The following is a 17,920-nucleotide window of genomic DNA, read 5'->3' on the forward strand; positions in this document are numbered from 1 at the left end:
GCAACTTTTTTTCTTTATTGCCTTCTTGACTACAGATCAAGCTAATCTGACAAACGCCATCACACGTGTTTCTTGAGTGATAACGCATCAAATATATTACATTTTCCACACAGGCGGTAGACTCATACACATCTCGCACTTCTATAACAGCTTCCTCGAAACACTCATTAACGGATCGAACTCTTACATAACAGTGTCTGTATGAAAGCATACTACGCCAAACCGAAAGAAGACGAAGTAAAAATATAACATCCAAATTTTGCACAAAACTATCACAAGGCAAAAAAAAAACAAATTCCATATCGAGTAAGAGGAGAATCTTTTTTAGAGTCCTCTGTAAAATGTCCCAAAAGAATATAGCATTCTTACAATCAATAAACACATGTTCATTGGTGTCAGGTTTGTTGCACAGGAGATAGCTGCTTCCCCATGGTACATATATCCCTCTCTCTTCAAGCCACGTTTTTACTGGCAAGGTTTCCTTATGAAGTATAAAAAAAAGGTCAGTGTCGCCGTCACTCATGGTATATGTATACGTGTTTTTATATAGGGAAACGCAAGAAAGAAAATTATCCTAAAAAAACTCCCAAGAATTTCGCGGGGAGAACATGCTTAAGTGCGAATGTACGGGGTGATGCTATAAGGGGGGTAAAGTCAATATCCGTTGGCATTTGCCAGTGGGTTAATTTAAACTCCCCCGTGTGATCACATTGCGATTCCTAGCAACCATTGGGCCCTCTCAGAAAATTTTGGTAAGTTTACGCCTATATGTGACACTAAATTCGCAATATAATGATGTTTATGTCCGCGGCCCGCTTCGCCCGCTTGCACTCGGCATCACGGGCCCTTCACCGAGCTACCTTGTCTTAAAACGGTGCGACATCTTCAACAACTCGTGCAATGCTCGCGTTCGATGGCGTTGTACTCGTTGTTGGAGCTATCGCAGTCGAGGTTTATGCCTGCGATGTATCCATACCTATGACGACTTGCTGATCTCGAGCAAGTCGTGGTGGGCGCGCGCAGCCACGGAGCGGAGGGCGAAGCGCATGCAATCACGAGGTGTGTGACGTCGCTGCGCCGTTGCTACAGATGCTTCTCTCGGTTTCTCGCACCGTTGCTAAAGGAGAAAAGGAGTCGCACCGTGGACGGCGGATTCATGGGCGCTTATAAAGTGCATTCGCACTTAAAACACTCCGACGCGTGGAATCGAACGTGGAGCCTCTGAGTCGTGAAATAGAGGCGTTAACCACTGAGCCACCGCGAAGCACGTTTTTCATCGTACAAACGGCATCTACCTCTTACCGCTGGTGATGGGCAACATGAGGGGGGGAGGCACTATCGTGCTTTCAGCATTGCCAACAGGATGGGGCATTGAGCATGCGGCGGCGCGTGCTGTCCTTTCCCACACGTACTTTGCTCTGCAGAGTTGAGAAAGTGTACGCTCGATTGCGCACCCTTCTTTCGTGGTGGGGCGATCGGACGTTTTGGCTGGCCTGTGGCTTTCACCATAACAATTTTTATGTAGTTACCAGGCGCACAAAGGTCACTGAAATTGTTGCAACGTATCCGTTTGCGAAGCGAGCTCGTTTTTCAGACACAGCGAAGTAACAACTTAGACGCCTATTCGCGTTCATCTGTACTTGTGAGAAAGTTTCATGCGTTATTTGTGCGTGAGAAACGCGGCGCACGCTTCAATTTGCTTGCCATCCTGATCATAACCTACCCATTTTTGGATATCGTGTTCATTGGTTCAGCCTTGCGGCAATGTTGTGACTTCTTTTTGTTTTTAAATGCAAAGCACCTCGTAGCGAATTTGAGCGACTTTTAGCGCATCTATGTAGCCGCCTACGACTTTAGCTCTCCTGGCCGTCTCGATAATTGTATCGATGCCGAAATGGGTATGACATAATATGACGGTATGACGAGCCTCACTGACTAGTCTTAAAATGAAAACCTTGATATGTATGTCATGAATGTCCAGATATACACTTATTCGTCTTGCTGCTTTTGTGTTGGTTTCGTTTACATGACATTTTGAAAAACTGGTATGATATGACATACTGCATAGTGAACATAAGTGACAGACTCTAACGTGAATGTCGTGAAATACATCTCGTGATTTTCACAATATGACTAGCTATGACTACACGCCATGCTCATGATGCACTCGCGGTCATTTCGCTAGTTTACACATACCAAGTTTGGTATTACGGGACGTGAATGAATGACGAAAGTACATGTCTGATGCATACATGATAATCATGAGATGCATGTCATGTAAAAACATCACTACATGCCCTGCTCATGATACGCTCGCAGCCGTTTCACTAGCACCAAATTTCGTATCAAGTAACGTGAATAGACGACGAAGATAAATGACACGTCCCAACAAGATAATCCTCATATGCGTGTCATGTAAAACATGACTACATGCTACGCTCACAGTGCGCTCGCGCCAGTTTCATTTGCTCCACAAACACGAAATTTGTTAATACGTGACGTGAACGGGCGACAAAGGTAAATAGCACGTCCGAACATGATAATCTTCATATGCGTGTCATGGGAAACATGATTGCATGCTACGCTCATAACGTGCTCGTGGCCGTTTCGCTAGCTCCACATATACCCAATTTGGTATCAGGTGACGTGAATAGACGACGAAGGAACACGACACGTCCAAACATGATAATCTTGATATGAGTGTCACGTGAAACATGAATGCATGCTATGCTCATAGCGTGCTTGTGGCCATTGTGCTAGCTGCTCATGTACCATTCTTGGTATCAGTTTACGTAAATATATGAAGACAGTAAATGACACGCCTAAACATAAAGATTACTATATGCGTGACAGGTAAAACGTGAGTATACATGCTACGTTCATAGCGTGCTCGCGGCCGTTCCGCTAGCTTCACACATGGAAAGATTGGTATTACGTGACGTGAACAGGACGAAGGTAAACGACAAGTCCGAACATGATAATCATAGCACGGAAGTCATGTGCGGCATAATTTACGTCAACCATGTAATGTTGTGCTCAGTATAGTGACATACTACCTTCCTCACTAGTGCTTTGCATATCATCGATCAGCGCTAGAGCCCCGAATTTCATGGCATATGGAATTCAATTGCCTGATCACAACCGCTCCGTACAGGAGATCTGCCAATTTTTTTCAATGAAGAACCTCGCTAGCAAACGCTGCCTGCGTCGGCGTTATGAAACAAGAGAGGGAGACGCATATGTACAATGGTGGTGTAAACGCTGCGCGGAGGAATGCCTAGACGAGAGGGGGGAGCTAGTGCAGATTAGCAGACGCTCCCTGCGTCGACGTTGCGAGACGAACGAGGTACAGCATAGGAGAGGAGAAAGAGGGGAAGCGAGTGCAAACAGGTGGTAGGAGAGAAGCTGAGAAAGGAACGCGCAGCTGTCTTAGATAAAGAAAAAAATTGGCAGATCCCACGTACAGAGGGAATAGATTACATGCGAAGCACGAATGAGAAATGTTGATATATCACTTCAAAATCAGAACAACGCTTCGAGGTGGAGGTATATGATGCCATACATGAGTTTCGTGTCATTATTATCCTGTTTGGGCGTGTCGTTTACATTCGTCATCTATTCACGTCACGCGATACCGAATTTAGTGTAAGTGGAGCCAGCGGAACGGCCGCTAGCACGCTACGAGCGAGGTATGTTGCCATGTTCCTACGTGACACGCGAGTCAGGATTATCACGTTTGCACCAGTCATATATTTCGCCATCCATTGACGTCACGTAACAGCCAACTTGGTACATGTGGAGCTATCAAAACGGCAGCGAGCGCATCATGAAGGGCCCAATATACTCCAATGTAGCGTGGACGTGTGCACACGCTGGGTACACCGACGCTACGTTAGCAAAACGAGAGCGCAATAGAGAGTTTTAGTACTGCGTACGCTGCGTACGTGGCGGCGTTGCGTACGTAAGGACACCACGTTCTGCGTAGTGCGCATGCGCAGACCGCAACGCGCCCGTATCGCATTACGTACGCCTCCGCTACGTACGCACGCATGAGATGCGTGCGTGCGTACGTATGAGGTGATCTCGCCACTCTCGAACAAGTTCGCGACAGCGCGAGACTTCGTTTTGCAAAATGGCGGCATCAAAGGCAAGCACCGACCGACTCTGTGACTTAAAATATTGCCATAATCTGGCTATAACACTTGGATTGGCTCACATTGGCTGTCAACAACACGTGCTTCTATTTTGATCTACCAGATGACGCAACACGCTTCACGCTCGTTACGTACGCGGGTACTACGGCGTACTAAAAGCCGATTAGTGGCAAACGACGCCACGTAACGCAAGGCGCTTGCGTGATGCGTACGTAGCACCATTCCGCAGTACTAAAACTCTCTAATATAGTCTGACGCCAGGCGCGGCCAGCGTCTGTCGGCGTGGCCCAAGGGCAACTGGCGCAAAATGCGACATGCTGCATTTCTAATCGATTCATTAACCAGACCACACTGCGCCTATCTCTTTTCGTGACGGAGAGACGCCGGATGCGCTGAAACGTGTATGCGTCAAAGCAACGCAACGCGATGCGTGCCTGCGAGTATATGGCAGGACCGGCACCTGGCGTGGCAACGCCGGCGTGACGCGACGAAATGAACGCCAGCGAGTACGCGCCCCGCGTCACGTGGAAATGTATTGGCGCCTTGACGGTGGCAAGTAGTCATACTCTCACATGACACACATCTCATGATTACCATGCATTCACCAGTCACATACCGTCGTAATTCATTGGCGTCACGTAATGCTAAATTTGGCATATGTGAAGCTAGCGAAATGTCCGTGAGCGTATCATCAGTGTGGCATGTAGTATGCTGTTACATGACACGCATGTTGTGATTATCATGTTTAGATGTGTCATTTACCTATATCGTCCATTCGCGTCGCGTAATACCGAGTTAGGTACATGTGAAGCAAGCGAAACGGCCGCGAGCGCATATTGAGCGTAGCATGTAGTCATGTTGTTACATGACACGCATCTCGTGTTTAAAATGTTTGAATCAGTATCATACCTTCGTCATTCATTCACGTCCTGTAACACCAAGTTTGGAATAAGTGAAGCTAGCGAAACTGCCGCCAGCGCATCATGAGAGTGGCATGTAGTCATGTTGTTACATGACATGCATGTCATGATTTTCATGTTAGGGTCTGTCGCTTGTGTTCGCCATGCAATCATGCCATAACATACCAGTTTTGCAACATTCCATGTGAACGAAACCGCCGCAAAGTGCTGCAGGACCAAGAAATGTAAATGTGACATTCATTACATACATGTCATGATTTTCATGTTATGACTAGTCAAATATGTTCTTCATACAGTCATGTTGCGCCATACCAAGTTTGGTATTGTTAGCATAACTGAAACGGCCAGGCGAGCTAAAATTCGTAGGTTGCTAGATAGATAGATAGATAAATAGATAGATAGATAGATAGATAGATAGATAGACAGATAGATAGATAGATAGATAAATAGATAGATAGATAGATAGATATGTAGATAGATAGATAGATAGATAGATAGATAGATAGATAGTTAGATAGATAGATAGATAGATAGATAGATAGATAGATACCCTCAATGTTGCTGAAGCTCGCTGAGAAATGCTTGACGTTTAAATATTGGCAGATCCCGCATACAGTGGGAACCCATGATAAGCCAAGCGCGAATAAGAATTGTTGATATATAAGTTTAAACTCAGCACAACGTTACGATCTGGAGGTAAACTATCCCGTACATGACTTCCGTGTCATGATTATCATGTTTGGATGTGTTGTTTACCTTCTTCATCTCATCACATCACGTGATACCAAATTTAGTATATGTTATATACCAAGTTTGATACAAGTAAAGCTAGCGAAACGGCCGTGAGCGCATCTTGAGCGTAGCATGTAGTCATGTCGTTACATGACACGCATCTCATATTTATCACGTTCGCACCAGTATTATACCTTCGCCATCCATTCTCGTCTCGTAATACGAAATTTGGTATAAGTGAAGCTAGCGAAACGGCCGCCAGCCCATCATGAGCATGGCAGCTCATGTTGTTACAGAACACGCATCTAATGTTGATCATGTTTGCACCAGTCATCTTCCTTCGTCAACTATTCACGTTCCGTAATACCAAACTTGGTATATGTGACGCTAGCGAAACGGCCGCGAGCACATCATGAGCGAAGCATGTAGTCTTGTTGTTACATGACACGCATGTGATGATTTTCATTTTAGGGTCTGTCGCTTGTGTTCGCCATGCAATCATGTCATACCATACTATTTTTGTAATATGTCATGTGAACGAAACCACTGCAAGAGATGCAGGACCATGAAATGGGAATCATGACATTCATATCATGATTTTGTTGTCATGACTAGTCAGATATGTTTTCAGAGTCATGTTATGCCATACCTAGTTTGGTACCAATACCATCATCGAAACAGCCAGGGGAGCTAAAAGTCGTCGTAGGTGGCTAGATAAATAAATAGATGAATACGTTCGAAGTCGCCGAAGTTCGCTAAGAAAAGGTTCGCATTTAAAAGGTAGAAGAGGACACTACGCGAAATCTGGCCGCAGGGTGCAGCTCACGACCACGTAACAAACTGGTGCTCTCACCAAGCGCCAGACCACGCAAGTGTGAAAAAAATTTTATTAACCCAACAAAATGCTTTTTTTTTCAATATCAAAGTTATACGCTCATTATCGGCATGCTGTTTTTACGTAAAAAAATTCAGTCAACGCTGCTTGCGTGACTATTTTCGTTAAGCTGCACTGCCATAAAGAGGGTCTACGATTCACGCCGATTCAAGTACCCGTCATACCAGCATGCGACAAGCCCAGGCATTACAGCGAGAAGGCTTCGTCGAAGTCGGCCGATTCGGTGTTTTCTTTTGTGAGAGCAGGTGAGTCACGTTTTCAAGCGAAGCTTGTTGAATGACATGTTGTTGAGTTAGTCAAGTGGTTGATTCTGAGAAAAAAAGGTTACAACTACGCGAGAAAAATACAACGTAAAAAAACATAAAACCCCCACACACGTTCTGCTTCGTGCGAACGTGTTTCTAAGTTTGCTACGTGGTGTCTTATTCGCGCAGTTGTAACCTTTTTCTGAAGCTTGTGACGGCGAGCTTTGCTAAAAAAAACTGTTTGCGGCTGTATGCGTCGGTAAGACGCGGATACTGGGCAACGAGCGCTGTATAAGAAAACATTAATGTGCGATGTTCTCCCCTCTTTGTGCTTTCTATATGCTCAGCCCCCTCTTTGCCTTAGATTAAAAACATTGTGGATACTGAGCCTCCTCTCTCATCGATTTATATATAGATTGACCACTTCTTTTGAAAGAAAAACAGACGCGATAAATAAGGACAGTGAATAATGATTACCTGCATCTCTTTATGATATAACACACTCTAAGGCAAAAGGGTGTTAAAAGGGTGTGTGGTTCAACCATTTGGGGAGTAATGGGTCTGCCAGAACCAATAATCCCTTTAAAGAATTACGGCACCAGGTCTAACAGCTCCCGCAGACGAGCTCGCGGGACTAACATTTAGTTTTCACATTTACACCTTAGAGTAACTGTTAGTTCAACAATTCACCTCAAAGGATTACCATTTAGTCCTCACAGCTGCACCTAATAGGGAAGCTCTTTATCCCCACATTTGCACATCACCAGGCAACTGTTAAGTCTTACAGTTATACCTAGCCGGACAAACGGTTGGTTCACTCAAGTACTCCATTCGGATCAACTTTTTATCTCCAGTTCAAACGTTGCTTCTTTTATTTATTTTCCGCGAGGCTAAATACTTTTTTCGTCTGTTTTTCTGCGCAGCGAGCAACAAATAGCGCAGGAAAGAACACGAGAAAAAGTAATTAGCCGCCTATGTGTAACTGCTTTTGCAGTCACGGCAACAACATAAAACAAAAGTGAGACATAGAAATATTTTATTTTTCAACATACAAACGAAGTTTCTCCATTCTTTTAAGTGAATTCATGGTGAAGTGCAGAAGTCCATTCTCGTTGTCACATCTTATTCACTTCTTGTAGAACTGCTCCGACGGAAGCGATAGATGACAGGCATTGCAGACGCCAGGGCACGCAGCCTTCTGCCTGCTGTGTTCTCACGGCTGTACGTACAATAAATAGTGAAAATAGTTAGACACACGTGACAGAAGATGACGATGCACGCATATGACAAGTACGTGCAACTTAATATAAAAACATTCTTGTAAAATATGACACACAAATAACTTTACCTTCACATCTCGCACAGTCTTTCTGAAGCTGCTCTGACAAAAGAGATGGATGACGGGCATCCCAGGCGCCAGCGCACAGTCTTCAGCACGGTGTGTGCCCACGGCTGCACAACAAGTATGCAAAATAGTGGGTCACACGTGACAGAGGATGAATACGAATGAATATGAGAAATACGTGCAAGGTGAAATGAAATCATACGCGCAATATGACATGCTAAAAATTTCACCGTGATGTCACATATCGTCAAAGACTCATTTCGATCCCCATAACGCAACAGCTTAAGAGCAGCGGCCACAGCCTCAACTCCGCAAACTACCGTGCCGCCAACAAGTCGGCGAGCCCGAAGCGAGCGAGTCGTTCAGCTCGAGCAAGTGAACGGGAGACCGAAAATGGCGCTCGCTGCACGCGGAGTGTCTGCCGCCAGTGAACTTTGAACAGGAGAGCGAGCGTACGCTTGGCCGCCGCCACGAACAGCGCCGAGCTGGTTTGGAGCTAGCGCCGAAGAAATTGGCGGTAATGCGGCCATTTTCTGACAAACTCGAGTGAGTGCAGCACGCAAACGCTAGTCCGCCGCCACAGCCAACGGACGGTGCCGAGCTGCTTGCGACCGACTGGTGGGAAAGCCAACAGTTATGGCGACCAATTTTCACAGAGTTCCGGCACTAGCGAAAGCCCCACCAGCCCGCGCCCGTGCTCTTACAGCGCGCGACATACTACAACCAAGCTCGTTACGAGAATCTGCAACGTGTTTTCGACGAATTCCAACACATCGATGAGGTGTGAGCCCGATACCGTCCTCCCGAAGCTCATCGCGGCGGCGAAGACATGCGAGTACTCGATGAGCGAGCGCAAGGGAGGCCGACGGCGATTGCGGCCAATTTCCAGGTGGTCACAAAGCACAGGCGAACTGCAGACGCCCAATCTGACCTTCGCGGTTCATTTCGTGTGTGCGATATACAACACGACCAAGCCCGTTGCCGGCAAGTGCGATCCGTATCGCACACGCGACAAGTAAAGTAGAATAAAGAATGATAACCTACTTGCCTTAGAATCCTACGCTGTTTTCTGCCCTGAGTCGGACTGAAGTATATATCCAATAGGCCTGTTCTTCTCAGCCACCATATTGGCCTTCCCAATTGTTGCTGTCGTGTGTTGTTTGTGACTATCTTGAAGCCAGATATATACAGCGCGGCGTGGTGACCTGTTGAGGCTTGCTCCAGACTTCATGGGTGCAGCGAAACGCTAAAGCAGCAACCCACGCTCATCCAGGCGTACACACAAGCACCACGTCGAAATTCCTAGATCGTCGAACCCAGGCAGCCGTTGTCGAGCACTCCGAGCGCGACGCAACGTGAACCGTCGCCAGTAAAATACTGGGAAAGACTGAGCCAGGAAAGGATGAGGATGGCTAGAGACCTTGGCAACGCTATCTGCACTGCCTGCAATCTCCGGGCGGTTCATCCCTTTGGAGCGTGCTTGGAGACTAATTGGTTTGCACGCGGCACGCTTCCAGCTTTGGTTGCTCCTCAATGGACTATCCGTTCATCGCGCACGCCTATTAGGCTCCGTTACTCCTTTTTCGGAAATTTCGCCTCAGAGTGCATAGCCAAAATAAAAATTACGCCATGACCTACATTCGCACGAACCCTTTGAAGCTAGACAAATTGGAGAATCGCTAAATCAAAAGACTAAACATTAGCATTGCCATTTGGGCGGAGAAGAGTGGTCTGAAATTATCAACACTTGCCATACATTAGTGGTTACGCACAGCAATACAAAATTCGCGCCAGTGTGAAACCAAAGCGGGAAGCGCAGGCAAGTTACTCTCACCAACCACCTGGTGCACTAGGGCTCTTTGGGCTGCCATGGTGTAAAGTGTTCACCCTTGACTTGAGAGATGTGGTAAGAGAATGAAACCATCAAGCAATGTTAAATTTCTGCCCTGGCGTTAAACAGGAGCAACGAGGAAAACAACAGGCGCGCTCGCACACCTCTCACAGTGTCTCCATCTCCCTTTTTCTTCGTCTCTGCCATCTCTCCTTGAACTGGTGAACTATCGTTTCACCCGGTCCAAGGTGTAAGCCTAAGCTCCCTGTCATACACTCAACGGTTGGTTTGTTGCCACTGGTGACTCACGCTACGTCGCGCACGCCGCAGACGCTCTCCTCGCTAGCTGCGAATCCTGCCGCCTTCATGAAAGACAGCAGTGAAATCAGGCGCCTAGTCGTTTAGACGCCATTGCTAAGGAGCTTTGCTGATCGGTAGTACTCGTACACGGAACATGTGCGTGTTTTGACAGCGAAAGCTGTATATAGCTAGAAACATAGAAAAATCGTTCCGGATGGGTATAACGAGTAGTCTCCATTGGCTGTGGTATCAGTTGCATCAATCTCAGCATCGCGTCTAAGCACGCGTTCTATTAGCTGCCCTGTAAGTGACGTCGTCCATACCATCGCAGCTGGGGCGCCGAGCACGCACACTTCAATTTCAGCAGAGAGGGGCTTCCTTTCGTAGGCGGCGGCAGTCAGACGCATGTCACGTCGGCTCCGTTGGAAATCGACGAATGTTGTGGACTTTTGGCAAATATTCCCCAGAAACTGGTTTCAGCGTTTTGACGAAGTCGTCAGCAACATTTGGATACCTATTTTATCCAGGTAGGCCCATTTTCTCGCAATCTACGACTGGTTGAACATCATGCGACGCCCGAGCCCAGCTGAGCCTAACGCCGACGAGGCTTACGCTGGGGCTCCCCAGCCATGGCGGCGTCCACGAAGACAGGCTATGACACCAGCACGATGTAGTGGGTTGACATCGAGGTGGCAGAAACACGGGAAGACCCCATACCAGGTGAAGACGAATATCTTCAGATCATGTTTAGCCAACTACAAGAGAAGCTCGCTAAAAAGGATCAAAGGATTCAAAATAGAGGTGCCCGCTTCATATCACGAAACTACGACATCACGTCAAACATAACGCAAAAAAAATCAGACCTTCAGCTGCCGTCATTAGATAGCCGTCGCAATATTGCTCTTCTCTGTCTGTTCCAGAAATATATTACCTCTAATAAACGAACGCGGCTTCAGCTTCAAACACCTCACTCTTTTTCACGCAGATTGCATAATCAGTTCAGCTTCATGCGCATATACGGGTCAACTAATGCATTCAATTCATCACCACTGCCTCGGGCCGTTCGTCTTTGGAATGACCTCCCTGATTGCATAGCCTCCATATCTAATCCCGATACATTTCGCCGTCAGCTACTCACTCTGTTCACCATGTGACCCTGTTTCTGTATTCTGAGTGCATTGCGTAACGGTGATTTATATTCCCCTTGTCTTTTATTTTTAAAATGTATCCCTCTGTCGCCATGTTCATATCAACAAGTGCTGTATTCCCTCAAATTTACCTCGCCCTGTATAGCCTAAAATGTGATTTCATTTATATATATATATTGTGACGGAGCGAGGTCTTAGCTTACAGGACAGCGTCCACCGAGAGTCGGCAGCCGAACAAGATGTCTGAGTTGCCTCTCGTGCAAGCGCCTAACGCACAGGCGTCTTCTCCATCTTCGCTAAGTGCCACGCTTGCTCCTGTCGATGATGCACCGTAACATCACTCCCCTGCGGCGGAAGCGCCGTCACGGCGCTTAGTACGGCGGCGACGAACGAGAAGGGTGATACGGTTTCAGTCTGGAAACGTGTACAACGTCTGTCTGGAGTGAGGTGGTCGAAAAGGCATTGTTTAGGGGTGCGATCTCGTAGCTCACGTCACTAAGTTGTCGTAACACTTTGTAGGGGCCATGGTAGTGTGATAGTAGCTTCTCTGATAAGCCGACTTGGCGGTTTGGTGTCCAGAGAAGTACCAGAGACCCCGGCGAGAAGTGCACGCTTTGGTGGCGACTGTCATAGCGGTCTTTTTGCTGCGCTTGCGACAAGTGCAGCCGATCACGGGCAAGCTGACGGGCTGCATGGGCTCGAGAAACGACATCGCTGGCGTACTCAGTAGACAAGGGGGCAGCCGAAGGAAGGAGCGTGTCAAATGGTATTGCTGGATGTCGGCCAAATAGCAAATAAAACGGCGAATAACTAGCTGTGTCGTGCCGTGAAGAATTGTACGCGAACGTGACAAAGGGGAGTGCTTTGTCCCAGTCACGGTGATCTGGCGAAACGTACATTGACAGCATCTGCGTCAGCGTTCGGTTCAGACGCTCGGTCAATCCATTTGTCTGTGGATGATAAGCGGTGGTAAGCTTGTGCTCAGTGGAGCAGGCGCGGAGAATGTCATCCACAACACGTGAAAGAAAGTACCTTCCTCGATCAGTAAGCAGCTGCCGCGGAGCGCCGTGATGAAGAATGACTTTATACAAGAGAAAGTCAGCGACGTCAGTGGAACAGCTTGTCGGCAGTGCTTTAGTGATGGCAAAGCGTGTGGCGTAGTCTGTGGCGACTGCAACCCATTTATTTCCGGAGGTGGACGTAGGAAACGGGCCCAACAGGTCAATGCCAACACGGAAGAATGGTTCCGTTGGTATGTCAATGGGCTGTAGGAGGCCAGACGGTAGCACAGAGGGGCGCTTGCGGCGTTGGCAGCGGTCGCAAGCAGTGACGTAGCGAACCACAGAACGATACAGTCCAGGCCAGAAAAAGCGACGTCGCACACGATCGTAGGTACGAGAGACGCCTAGGTGACCGGCTGTAGGTACGTCATGTAGTTGTTCGAGAACGCTGGTACGCAGGTGATGGGGAAGCACGAGTAGTAATTCCGGGCCATCAGCGTTGAAGCTGCGACGGTACAGAATGTTGTCGTGCAGTTCGAACAGGCGAACGGAAGGGTCTGTCGGAGCAGAGGTCAGACGCTCGATAATGGAGAGTAACGACGGGTCACGTCGTTGTTCGGTGGAGATATCACCCAAAGCGTGGATGGAGAGAACGCAGGGGTCTGAATCAAGGTCTGTCAAGTCGGGCGTTTCAACCGGATAGCGTGACAAACAGTCTGCGTCTGTGTGGAGGCGTCCCGACTTGTAGTGGACCACGAATGAGTATTCTTGCAGACGGAGCGCCCAGCGACGAAGACGTCCAGATGGGTCCTTTAGCGATGACAGCCAGCAAAGAGCGTGATGGTCCGTAACAACGGAAAAAGTTCGGCCATACAGGTAAGGCCTGAATTTCGCCACGGCCCACACTAAAGCTAGGCATTCACGCTCAGTGATGGAGAACTTCCGTTCGGCAGGTGAAAGAAGACGACTGGCGTAAGCAATCACGCGGTCCTTCCCGTGCTGTCGTTGGCCAAGGACCGCTCCAATTCCATGGCCACTGGCATCGGTCCGAAGCTCTGTAGTTGATGCTGGGTCGAAATGGGCCAGTATTGGTGGCGTAGTCAGCAGATGGATAAGAGCCGAAAAGGCGTCCGCTTGCTCTATACCCCATGCGAAGGGAACGTCCTTCTTTAAGAGATCAGTAAGCGGTCGAGCGATGTCGGCGAAGTTGCGGACAAATCGACGAAAATAGGAACATAGCCCTACAAAACTTCGGACGTCCTTGGTTGAGCGTGGTTCAGTAAATTGTTGTACTGCTCGCACCTTTTCGGGATCTGGTTGAACACCATCGGCACTGACAAGGTGGCCGAGTATGGTGATTTGGCGACGTCCGAAATGGCATTTTGCAGAATTGAGCTGGAGAGCAGCTCTTCGAAAAACATCCAGAACAGCTGACAGACGTGTTATATGGCTGTCAAAGGTGGGCGAAAAGACGATGACATCGTCTAAATAACATAAGCAGATGGACCACTTATATCCTCGGAGAAGGGAGTCCATCATGCGCTCGAAAGTTCCGGCGCATTACACAGTCCAAACGGCATGACTTTGAACTGGTAGAGGCCGTCGGGCGTAACGAAAGCGGTTTTTTCACGATCCATGGGGTCGACGGAAATTTGCCAATAGCCGGATCGAAGGTCGATAGACGAAAAGTATTGGGCACCATGGAGGCAATCGAGGGCGTCATCAATCCGAGGCAAAGGGTAGACATCTTTGTGGGTCACTTTGTTTAAATGGCGATAGTCCACGCAAAAGCGCCAGCTGCCATCTTTCTTCTCAACGAGCACGACTGGGGAGGCCCAGGGGCTGGATGAGGGTTCTATTACGTCTTTAGTAATCATTTTATCCACTTCATTTTGAATTACTTGGCGTTCCTTGTGAGATACGCGATATGGACGCCGCCGTATAGGACTGGCATTACCAGTGTTGATCCGGTGAGTCACTGCAGTTGTTTGGCTGAGAGGGCGGTGGTCAAAGTCGAAAACGTCTCTATATGATGTTAGCAGACTACGGAGGCTGGCAGCTTGCACTGCAGTGAGGTCGGGAGCAATCATCTTGTTAATGTCATCTGCAGGCAGAGTGTAATCGCGGCCAAGACAGGGGGATATAGTATCGGTGTCCAAACTAGTAACGTTGCAGCTGTCAAGTGGAGATAGGGTGGCCAAAGACATGTCTTGCGGAATAACTTGAGTCAAGAGACTCACGTTGAGTAGTGGTATAACCACTGTATTATTAGCGACGGCGACAACAGTGTGAGCAAGGGCGACGTCTCGGGCCATCAGTACGTCGACTATAGGAGTGACGAGGTAGTCACCGTCGGGCACATGACGTGAGCACGACAAAGTGACATATGTAGCAGCTTGCGGAGGCAAGCGAACGTGGTGACGAGAGCGTAAACGGGGAGAATAGTCTGCTGAAAAATCGGCAAACTGCGGCAGTTCAAGCTGAAGAGCACCAGTGGCACAATCAATGAGCGCAGAATGACGTGACAGGAAGTCCAAACCAAGTATTAGGTCATGAGGACACATTTCAATGACGGCAAACTGAACTAATGTAGGATGACCGGCAATGGACACACGGGCCGTGCACATCCCTTGAACATCAGGGGTCCTCCCATCAGCGACACGAAGTTTGTGGGAAGCGGCAGGCGTAAGCACTTTATGTAGGCGTCGGCGAAGGTTCGCACTCATTACAGAAATGTGCGCTCCAGTATCTATAAGGGCAGAAATAGGCACACCGTCAACGGCAACGTCTAACAAATTTTGTCTCGTCGGAAGCGTCAAGAGAGGATTTGTGGAGGGAGTCGAAGATGCAGCGTCACCTCCGGGCGCTGCACCGTTTAGTTTTCCGGGTAGGCAGGAGCGGGGTTGAATGGAGATGACGGCCTGCGAGTCTGCGGTGAGCGAGACGACTGGCGACGTCCTGGAGGCGAACGCGACTGATGACCATGCGGTGACGGAGATCGGCTGTTGAACCTTCTGTAGTTGTTTTGCGGAGAAGGCTGCACGGCAGACGCGAAGCGGGTGCTGTCCTGTCGGTAGTGAGGTTGAGCTGAAGTCCGAGGTGGCGAGGACCAGCGGTAATTGCAGTAACGGACGACATGACCGATACGGTGGCAATGAAAAAAAATTGGTCGATTGTCGACGGTTCTCCACGCCGCAGGGTCGCGAGATCGGGCCGTGAACTGCTGCTCGCGATAGGACGAGGGTGGACGCCATGAAGCTCGCTGCGGGCTGGGCAAAGCGCACACCGAGGGAATACCTATGCTGGCGAGTTCTTGGCGGACGATAGCTTGAACCATGTTAGCAGTGAGTGGGGTGGTGTCACTTGCAGCGGTGTGAGCCGGAGCAGAGGCAATGGCTTCAAGTTCGCGCCGTACAATTCGGGTCACCTGATCCGATGAATCTAGAGGTGGTGGCTGTGTTCTTGCACGGTCTTCGCAAGATGATGTTGCCGCCGTATTCGGAAGGCGGGTGAACACGCTGTTAATCCGCCGGCTCTTCGCTTGCTCAAAGCGCCGACATTCTTTTATAATGGCGTCCACTGTAGAAAAATTTTTGCAGATGAGGAGGTTGAATGCGTCATCCGCAATCCCCTTAAGAATATGCCCGACCTTGTCAGCCTCCGGCATATCGGCATTGGCTTTGCGACACAACGACAACACATCTTCTATATAGGAGACGTAAGACTCGGTTGAGGTCTGCGCCCGAGACGCGAGCATTTTGTTCGCGGCCATTTTTTCTTCCAATCGGCTTTCCGAACAGGTCTAGCATTTTCTCCCTGCACACTGCCCAACTCACAAGTTCTGTTTCATGGTTCTCATACCACGATTTGGCGGTTCCCCTAAGATAGAATAACAGGTTCGCCAGCATAAGAGTCGGGCCCCATCGGTATCGAGTACTCACACGTTCGTACTCTGCCAGCCAATCTTCAACGTCAACTTCATCTGGATCGCCGGAACCGCTGAACGTGCCAGGATCCCGAGGGGGTTCGAGCACAAAGGTTGTGGTCGCAGAAGGAGATGTAGTTACCGCATCATCTCCGGCCGCAGGAACACCAGGAGCAGATGCAGACGCCATACTCTCCGTCATCGTTGTGGAAGGACCCTTCAAACGTCGGCCGCTGCGAAGTTCCGTTGCGAGGCGGTTGCCCAGCACTTCCACCAAATGTGACGGAGCGAGGTCTTGGCTTACAGGACAGCGTCCACCGAGAGTCGGCAGCCGAACAACATGTCTGAGTTGCCTCTCGTGCAAGCGCCTAACGCACAGGCGTCTTCTTCATCTTCGCTAAGTGCCACGCTTGCTCCTGTCGATGATGCACCGTAACAATATATATAGTTTTTCGTTGTTCTTGCACTGATCCTGCCTGTAAACTGTTCTTTACCTGTCTGTACCATTCCGATTCCTCCCCACCTTACCCAATGCACTGTTCTGGGGCCTGTAAGGTTTTTTTTAATAAAGAATAAAGAAAACGAAGCCTCGAAGCTCGAAGGCCGCCACCCAGCCACAGGCTCGCAAACAGGATCAACACCCGCAAATTGCGTAGAGTTGCCTCTGCAGCTGGTGACGTGGAAGCCTACACACACGCCTCTAATCCGTTCGGACGAGTTGGTTATTGTGCTTAAACTAAAAATAACCATGAATATGCACGCTGCGTTCGGCCCAGGCGGGATTGGCACAGCAGTGCAATGCTTCACCGGCAGCACCACGAACGCTGGTATCTCCGTGTGGCCGGTGTGGAACCAAAACATCATTGTTGTAGGTGTGAAAACGGAACGACTGGCCTCGAAGCTCATCGGGGACATCACGCTGACGATCGGGGACCACCAGGTACCATTTCAAAGACATTTGAAATTAGCCGGAGAAACCTGCAAGGGTGTCGTCACCATCGCAGACAATGAAACATCGGAATTCCTTCGACGCAAGCTCGAGTGGATCGACGGCGAAATTTTGTATGTGCAGAAACTCGGAACATTCAACGTTGCAGTGGTGACCTTCAAAGGACGCCGTGTTTCAAGATTCATTCACTTCTGCTGTGAAAACGTTCACAGACCAGATGCTCGCCCCAATCCGGACAATGAGCGCTGCATTCACTGTTATGCGAAGGTGGAACTCACTCTGGAGGGCCCAGCGAAGCACGACTGTCAACCCGAGTGCCTTATACGCATGCGGTGAAAACCATTTCACCGGCTCTGCGCAGTGCGTCGGAAGATTCCGGAAGGCATAGAAGCCCGCTCTACTATGGCGGCAACATGGACTAAAAACAAGCAAGAAGAGCCCTCAGCACCTCTAAAGACTGACGAAAAAGCGAAGC

This window comes from Rhipicephalus microplus, unplaced genomic scaffold (genome assembly GCF_043290135.1).
Source record: "Rhipicephalus microplus isolate Deutch F79 unplaced genomic scaffold, USDA_Rmic scaffold_42, whole genome shotgun sequence".
Classification (NCBI taxonomy): domain Eukaryota; kingdom Metazoa; phylum Arthropoda; class Arachnida; order Ixodida; family Ixodidae; genus Rhipicephalus; species Rhipicephalus microplus.